Source organism: Triturus cristatus, chromosome 4_2 (assembly GCF_964204655.1).
Source record: "Triturus cristatus chromosome 4_2, aTriCri1.1, whole genome shotgun sequence".
Lineage (NCBI taxonomy): Eukaryota > Metazoa > Chordata > Amphibia > Caudata > Salamandridae > Triturus > Triturus cristatus.
In genome coordinates, this window is record NC_140586.1 from 735,353,317 (window position 1) to 735,363,022 (window position 9,706).

General features: G+C 43.6%; 1 protein-coding gene across 1 annotated transcript in view; it reads left to right on the forward strand.

Moving 5' to 3' along the window:
- Window positions 1–9,706, forward strand: part of NRDC (nardilysin convertase) — a 1,316,087-nt gene that overhangs the window by 481,556 nt on the left and 824,825 nt on the right. The gene's annotated exons all lie outside the window — the stretch shown is intronic.

The following is a 9,706-nucleotide window of genomic DNA, read 5'->3' on the forward strand; positions in this document are numbered from 1 at the left end:
TGAGTATCATTTGGATTGGCGGGATTTTTTTAAATTTCTACAAATCAGGGATTTTCTTACACATAAACTAGGGGGGAGGCCATTGGGTGAAAAAATATCCATAATGGAAACAGTTATACATACCAGGAATCACACTATAGGAGAAGTCTACTCTTCTCTCTATCACTATGTTTTCGGATGATTTGGAGAAAATTTCACAGAAGTGGCAGGGTAAGCTAGAGATATCTGCTGATGGATTTAACTATGCCTATCTTCTTTCTCAAACTATACTCATCTCTACCAAACTTCAGGCACAGTTCTACAAAACCTGCTTTTTTTTATACTACACCCCAGATAAAATAGCTAAATGGGGGAGTGGCAAGGGAACCTGTTGTCCAAGATGTATGATGTCTAATGCTGACTCTATTCATATTTTCGCTACTTGCATTGGATTAACAATATTAAAACAAGACATAGAGAAATTCTTGACTATTGCATAGGGAGATAACGCTAACTAGTGGAATAATTCTATTAGGGGTCGACGACCCTGATAGCCTTGGTTTTGGCAACGAGTTTATCTTTATCGCAATGGCGGTTTTAAGATTGTGTATAGCCTCTGCATGGCTAGATCCTATTGCACCATCTTTCCAACAGTTGTTAGCCAGGCTATTAGCTATGTCTAATTTGGAGGTTGCCATCTATAAGCGGAAGGGCAAGCTACGGCGCAAAAGGGGCTTGAGGATTTGGACTCCTCTTCTGCAATGGAGCCTAGCTCAAAGCTAACCGCTAAAAAATCTGTTTTTTCTTTAAAATTAACCAAATGTATGATGAACAAGAATGCTTTTGCCGATTTAAAAAAAACAACAACAAAAAACTGTCCCTTCTTGCAGAATATTTTTTAAACCTTTAAGTTTCAGTTGTTAACAATCATATAGAGATCTGGCCTGCCTGCCTAAGGGTTTTGTTAATGAAGGAAACCTTTCCCAATCCCCAACAACTCCCTACATTACTCCCACAAAGGCACTGTCTGTTGGCCCTATGAGCAATACATTAGGAAGGCAGTTCAGAATATGCTCACCAGCGAATACCTGTATGTATGCTTTCTGTTAAATCCTGTGCTTTCAATTTATGGCAGTCCTTCGCATACAGGCGTTCAAGAGACCCTTAGTGTATGCAGTGGAAATGCTTAGATACATGGATGTAGTGTGGAGCATCTGTAAGCAGCATCTCCCTAAGACTTGATGCAAGTCTCCAGTCACCTCTTGGACCTTTTTACTGATTTTTCAATACGAAAAGCATTGTGTCTATGATGGCACTGTTTTTCTTGATGTGTGTATGGACAACATTCGGTAGCCTAGTTTCTTTACTTCTTGCCCCTGGCGTAGTACCAATAATTCAAAAGCAAAATGCTTTGTGTTGATATTTGGAGACCAAATAGTACTGTTTCAAGTTTGGCTGAACCTATCCACTCTTATGGTATGGCTTTTGCAATACCTCCCATTTACTGGTAATTATATGTAGCTTCAAAGTGGTCCCTTTTGTTATGTACAATAGGTTGCTGAAGATGTAACGTATGTTTGTAACATGCTCCTGTAGATCTGCTTTGTAAACTGCTGCCACTTAGTATTGGACATGGATGTTGCAAGGTGTTTTCCTTCGAAGAAATTTTCGACCTTGAGATAACTTGCGACTCTTTCCTGATACCCTCAATACAGCAAGACTGGTTTTACCCGCTATTGGGTTTGGACATGTTTTTGGAACTCCAGGATCGCCTAGATACATATAACAATCGTTTCAACTCCAGTGACTGGAATCACCTTTCATAACCATCATAAGAACCACCACTAGCGAGGATCACTCTAATGTTCCTGGGCTGGAGGGGTTTTCTCAGGACCAAGTCCTATGCGAATGACTCTTTGAAGGTGGGGTTTAGGTGGGTTATGGAGAACATGTCCTTCCAGTTCTGTAACAGTAAGTTCCAGTGGGTGGACCATCACCTGGTTTGCAACTTGTGCCTGCCCAGAGACCTCGAGGAAGTGATCTCATTAGAATGCCAGGCTTTCAAAAAGAAAAAGATCCTCAAATACCAAATATGCTTTTGATAGGCTCACTGCCAGATGCATCGTAAGGATCCTACAGGGTCTTTGGCCACAAGGACATCGAAGGAGCCAACTCGTAAGATCAAAATCTTTGTTTCAGCCCTTAGCCAAGCAGTTTTGTTGTAAACACCAACAATGCACTAGTAATAGGCAATTAACATTGCACAATAGATACTGGACCATACCGTGAAGAGGTTTATGTAAACTGCTCAAATTACTGGGTTTCATACAAAGTTGGGAGCGCTGGAGTGTCAGATGTCATTGACAATACAGCAATACGTTAGTAATAACAGTTAAAATTGCACGATAGACACCACACTGTGAGGGGGTTCATATTAACTGCTGCATAAAAGTGCTGGATTTCGTGCAGTGCTCATGGGTGTCTCAAGTATCTATGACAGTCTACTTCGGGACCTAACGACTCAACTTGTGAAACAAAATACTCCTGTCTAATTGTACTCGCAATGAGGCTACGTAAAATAGACCTCTAATATTTTAAGTGCATCGCACCTGCTGGCACAGTCATGATCAGCACACTGGAGTATTGGAAATGTTGAAAATTACGTTAAAACAATAGTGAACATTTCGATTGTATAAGCTGCATCAACTAATGACCTGTTAACGTCCCAGTGGAGTGGGGCTGTGGTTAATTAGTGACCATGATGAGAAGTCTCTTTGCCTTTCTTGTGGTAAACCATGCTTCCTTAATATAGCTGTACACAGACTTGTTGATTATTAACAGATCTGATCTGGTACAAAATGCTAGTACGTTAAATAAGGCTGCAGTTGGTGGCTGCAATGAAAAAGTGCCGTTCTTACGATAAGCCACGCTCACATAATGTAGCTAAACGCAGGCTTGTAAAATGTTGGTAGGTCTGATCTGGCACAATGTGCTAGTGCGTCTCTGCAAGATGTAATTGAAAATTGTTTGAACATTGGAATAAGGAACTTTGTGCTGAAGTGCTTGATTTTGGTGCAAAATAGCAGAAAGTGCTTTATGGACTCCTTACCGCCCACTGTGCAATCATAGAGATTGCGAGATGGTGTAGCCTTTGAAAGATTTGACGATATACGTTTTAATGGGTACCCGTGGTGTTCTCGATGTGGAGGTAGTTGCAAGATAGAACAGAAGAACAAGTTGTCCCAATACGTGTCTTGACTTGGATATGAAGAAATGCTTCCTTTACCGTGGCAGCAGTGGTGCTGTTGATGCTGGCTGGCTGGCTTTGACCATAGATACTCGAAACCATAGTTTTGGAACAACTTTATACATAACTTGCTCACCAGCTGTGATGGATTTTCTCGGGGGGGGGGGGGGGGGGGGGGGGGAAGTGGGGTGAGTGGGGAGGGACACTTCAAGCACTGATCACAGAAAAGACTCTCCATCCCAGTTGCGATTTAGGTATAGCCAATACAGTACCGGAGCGAGGGCTATGAACTCAGAAACAGGGACCATTTCCATTTCCAGGTACAGAGGGAGAAGAGGTGTGCCAGGGCTTAGATGCAGAAGTGATCTAAAAAATTCATTTTTCCGCGTTTGGAGTTGCTTACTGTTTCTGTACCCCCAAACTCCTACACTGCTATTTCCTGCAGCCACTTTTAGAGCACAGCGCTCAGTGAGCAGCATCCGATTTTATTCTTGAGCCTTAGATTTGCGTTAGCAGACCACTATAGGGTGGTGATACCAAAGGGGATGATGGACGGTGCGTTTGAGCAAATCAATCACTCACCCCCAGTCAACTAAACAGGCTTTAATCCATCATCATTCTTTAGCTCACTCCACCACCCCAGTTCAGACATGGCCATATGCAAATCAGTCTGACCCCGTGCCTCATGGGAGCAGTCCAGCCCGAACTGCCAAGCCATGTCTTCCCTGGACTGTAAACAAGCATCCTTGGACCGGTTTCGGGTTCATAACCCTCATCAGCCAGGCTATCTTGAATCCAGTGGCAAAGTGAGCAAGGGACCCACGTCTGGGCATACCCTGCCAACTTAGGGCGAACAAAGCGATACCAAAGGAGCCAGTTTTTAGCACCGATTCTGTCTGGAAGAAGCCTTAACAGTCTGCTCTAGTCACTGTCCTTGAGCCAGTTTCTCTTTCAGAGACGTCTCGAGCCACAGGCCCGAAGCCTCAAGGTTGAGATACGGTTTCAAAGGTTACAGCTACCGAGCTGAAACGTTTGGCTTCCAAGATCAACACTGAAATCTGCATCAAATCATGTTTCTGTGCTAGCCTCAGTGATGGAGGCTGGCTTCCAGGAGTGTTCCAAAATGTCATATTTCCACCCAACTAGAATTTGAAGTTGTCCATGTCATGCCCTGGAATAAAGAGGAGTTTCTATCTTATATTCTAGTGACCTATCTACTAGGATGGGATGAGAAGAACTTTCCAGCAGGTTTAACACAAGAGACGTGCACTTCTGGATGAATTCTCGACTTTCACAACTACAACCCTAATTAACTCAAAAACCTGAAAAAGACCTACAAATTTAGGGGTGAACTTTAGGTGAATGCCTGATATGGACAAGAATGTAGTGGAGTACCATACCATGACCCCTGTTTATATTAAGCATCACAATGCTTTTGTGTAACTGCTGACTTCTTAGAAGCTGGTTTTTCTTCCAAAGGACATCTGGGTATACTGATTACCCCAATGTGATGTAATAGCTGTGATGCAGGGAGTTCTTGAGAGGGAGCTATACTATGTAGTAACATACATGGATGGCACCGAAAAGTGCAGTAAAAGGGACAAATGCACAGCGAGCTATGACCTGAATTATTACAGGCAAATTTGCCAAAGGAACCCACCTGCTCCACTCGGATGGATGGTTCAATATTAACATCTCTGGTACTGTTGGATGGTCTGATTTAATGGTCCCCTTTGTCCATCAGTTTGTGGATGGTACCTGGTGGGTTTAAATTGTTCTAATTTGTTTAATCAATTCAGTGTAAAGATGATCAACAACATGTGAATATTATATTAGAAAGACTATATAATTGAAAGACGCGTTACAAAAAAAGTGAGCCAATTATAAAGCTGCATTTATCATAAGGGGAAGGAAATGTCCCAGCTTAGTGAAATAATCCACTACCAGTTATTGTAGCCACATGAATTGGGAAGTTCTACAATGAAATTGTAGAAAGCATGACTTATGTCTCTTGTAGTGTTGAAATAGGTTGTAGTAATCCCGCTGGTCTGAAAAAGGAAATTTGAAAAGCACCCTTCATGACCAGTAGTTCCTGATCATAAATTGTGTAATATCCTTGCTAGAGAGGACTCTGGAGTAGAATGCATCAAAATGAAGTGATTCATTTTGAGGGTATCTTTTGAGCCAACAGTGCTTCAGTACCATAAGGCGATGTATCAGTTTCTAATCACCTTCTATCATGAAAGGTAACTGGACTTCAGGATGCCTGGAGATTGGTGCAGATGTAAAGAAGACTGTTGGAAGGCGGACCCCGAGGAGTCGGCGAGACCACCACGGGGGGCCCTCACACTGTACGAAGTAGCCGAGCGCTGCCGAGAAGTCTCCTGAGAGATCCTTCTCCTATCACGTACTAGCCCAGTAACACCACCACACAGGACTCAAGGAGGTTGTCTCAAGACAAGCAATTCTTTATCAGCAATAAAAAGGTTACGAGGTCAATATTTACACGAAGGGATCGAGGGATCCACCAAAAGTCTCAGTGTCTCTTTGGAAGGGTAGGGGTAGCGGGACAGTCTTTGGCAGGAGTGCGGTACGAGGGTACCTGGGGCCCAGTTCTTATCCTCAAGCTGGAGGACCTCCGGATCTCGGAGGGGTCGAGCCGCGACGGCGTCAGCAGGGCTCTGGCGTACAGTTCGTGGAGAGCCGCGATCCAATCAGCAGGGCTCTCAAGATGGTTTCTGCTCAGCTCGAGCCGCGACGTCGTCAGCAGGGCTCCGAGGGAGGTTTCAGCGAGGTTGGGCCGCGACAGCGTCAGCAGGGCTCCGATGTTCCAGGTGGCTTCAAAGTGTTCACAAGAAGGAGCCGCGACGCCGTCAGCAGGGCTCGTGATGGTTCCGACAAGAGTTCTTCTCCGTAGGGTCAGCCGCGATTCAATCAGCAGGGCTCTCGACTCCGGGATACAACTGCCGATCTGTGGCGGGGTTGCCCCAGATATAGGTCTGGAGCCCTTTGATGTCCGGACCCAGGCGCCCGGTGGGGGCGGAGAGGCCGGGTGGAGGTGGCCAGACGCCCAGCAGGAGAGGCGCCAGGCCCAGGGGAGTTGCAGGGCGATCACACCTCGAGAGGGGAGGACAGTTGGGGGTCCCATCGATACTGTCCTCCGCCGGGGGCGATGAATGGTTCCTGCGGCACCCCCTGGCCAGTTCGTGGTGCCTCGATGTCGGGGCTTCGCTGGGGTCGAGGCCGGGTTGAGCGGGGTCGCGCTGGCTGGTGCACAGTCACGTGGGTGCCAACAAGATGGCGGAGCCACGAGGGGTATGCGACCTCGTGCAGCTCAGGATGAAGGGCCTCGGTGCAGTTCAGAAGGGTGGCCCGTGAAGGCCGGGGCGGGGAACGGGCACAATCCACGGGGGTAAGGACCATGCCACGAGGCCGGGTCCAACATAGACAAAATACATTTTTTTCGCTCAGAAACCTTTGTTTCCCATGCAGAAATAGTGCTACAAGTTATTTTTGTTCAATTTTGCTTCCAGTAGCGTCTTATTGAGTGGTCATTTTTTTGTCCTTCATGAAACTCCTCAAATTCATTGAAATTCAGTAGGCTGGAAAAGTGAAGCTCCTTTTCGAATGCAAATTGGCGCTCGCCTCCTAACCTATTTTTTTTGGGGGGGGGGGGGGGGGGGCTATTAATGAGTTTACAGTCCAACGTAAACTGATAATTTAGCTCACATTTTTTCAATTTTTTGTGCAGTTCTAGTATCTAGGTGCCTGCTCTTCATTTGTGGTCTACAACCTGTTATGGGGTCTCCCATCTTCTTTGAAAAAGGTCTCCCGTGGCCGAAAACTCAGACTTTTGCAAATTAATGCACTTAATCAGCCAATCACATTTCCTGAAAAATCCAAATGTAGTTGACAGATTTCTCAAGGTTACTTCTATCAAGAATAAAGGCTTACAATATGCTTACGGATTAACTCTTCCATTAACTTCTTTTACAGCTTCAAGTACCTTAAGAAAATATTGAACAGATTTACTCCACATCAAAAATGTGTGTTTTCTAAGTGACGTTATACCTTCTAGCCAAATGTGGTGCAAATCCATTCAGTCGGTGTTGCTGTAATGGAGGAGATTTCCTATGGTAGCTATAATCGGAAACTCATTGTTGATACACCTATCACACTTAACCTTCTCTATGCTTCTGAACTGAACTTGGCCTTTTGAACTCTGCCTAGTTTTGCTAAAGGGGTGCAAAATAACATGCAGATTAGTTAGCAATTAAAAAAAAGTTTTCGGTGGAAAGTGTGACTGGACTAGAACTATAAACTTGAGGTTGATGACTCTCACACCTTGAACAGATAAGAAAAAAGTGCATTATGTTTTCTTCTCGCTCTAAATCACACTAGCAGAAAGTAAACTTCAATGTCACTTTTCTCACCATTTTGTTTTTGGAAGGAGTAGGTCTGAATGTAATTTATCGTAACTTTATCCTCTGCCATGGACGCACTGTTTAAATAGGACTACCTTCCTTCTACTAGAAAGTGGAATGTACTTTTGGATAGAGCTCATTTCCCTAGTTCCAAGGAACCTCATGCCATTCATTAAATATAACCCCCTCTTAAATATCTTATAAAGGGAAAATCCTGAGAGTGTTAAAACAGTTGTCCACTCTAGCCCGTATAATAATCTTTTTAGGATAATAATCTTCTTATGTACCGCAAGCATGGCACTGTTCTTCCATTATCTACAACATGTAGCTGTTTCACTAATTCATAATCAAATAAGACTTGAACATTATAGGCCACACCACTTCTTGAACTAGAGTTTGTATCATAGGTGTTTGGATCATAGGTGTTTTTACCAAATTCACTGAGAAAGGGGAGTAGTGTATCTAGAGTTGGATGACGTGTCAAGTAATTGATGCAGCCTCTACCTCTGAACTTACCGTAGTATAGAGGGTGTCCCCCTTTCTGGAATTATATTCTACCGCTAACCCTACCCTCCCAAGCAAGCCAAATGTCATTATAAACTTCAAAGAAGTTAGTCTACTAGCAAATCTGCATCACTCTCCAAACAATAGTTTATTCACCCACTCTGACTTCATTTTTGTCCCTCCTGCCATAGTAGCATTTCACTTCAGACTGCTTTTTGTCTGTCATAAATAGCAACATATTTTTTAAGGTTTGATCTTAATCACATGCAGTCCCATTTCAAGTTTGACGTTGTTATAATTATTGTGTACATTTTTCTTTTTTCAGGTATCCCCTTTCTTGAATTATTATATATATATATATATATATATATATATATATATATATATATATATATATATATATATATATATATATATAATTCACTTAAAAACCATAGGTTTCACACAAGTTATAGTTAGCTGTACATTTCACTCGTAAAAAACCAATGAAATTCCACGTTATAGTTAGATCAGGTAACTATAACTCGCGCCCCCGCAATGCACTGCTGATGACGTCACATATTACATCACTTATGACATGGTCAGTGACATCACTCATGACATCAATGATGACATCTGAAATGACACATTGTGCATTGCGGTCGCGCAAGTTATAGTTACCTGATCTAACTATAACGTGGAATTTCATTGGTTTTTTACGAGTGAAATGTACAGCTAACTATAACTTGTGTGAAACCTATGGATTTTTTAAGTGAATTTGCAAGGTTTTTTAAATGCTAATTCCTAACTATAACGTGTGTGAAACCTATGGTTTTTTCAGTGAATTTGTACGGTTTTTTAAATGCTAAGTTATGTATTTATTTTAAATTTTTGCGCGAACATTGGCTCTATTGTTTAGACTAGGTATGTGGGCGTAAACCATCTCTAAGACAAATTAGATCCATTTGTTGGCATTGAGTTTAGTTTAGGTAGCCAAAGAGATGAGAGTGAGGTTGGTGATATCAACTTAAAGAAAACTTTAGGATATCAAAGTGTTGCAAATTTTATTTGCTATTCACTCCTTTGGGAAGTATCACTGCCACTATTTTGTTGATATTTTTAACAGTTAATATTCATATTGTAGGATTTTGATTTGAAAAATAAATCTTTAAAATATATCCCTGGTTTTCTAGTGTTCTTAAGTGTGACTTTCCAAGATGGAAAAAGGGTTTGTGTTCCAATAAGTATCCCTCTGGGACACACAGGTTCTCAGTAAGAGGGGTAGCCTTCGGATTACTACGGACAGGGTACTCTGGGACCCCTCTCGGCCTAGCGGTCCTTTGCCGGCAGCTGGACGGCCCAGGACGCCGCCTCAGCCCTGGGTCTGTTCCCGGGCCTGCCACGTGGCAGGCTGCCCCGGATGGGGTCTCGCGGGCCTCCCCTTGCTCGGCTGGGTGCAGGGGCTCCCAGGGGCCCCGCAGAGGGCGGCCTCCGCACCTCGGGCTCGGTCCTGCCGCGTGCCAGGGTGCCCGTGACGGGGTCCCGCAGGCCTGGGGAGGCTTCCTCTTCGCCT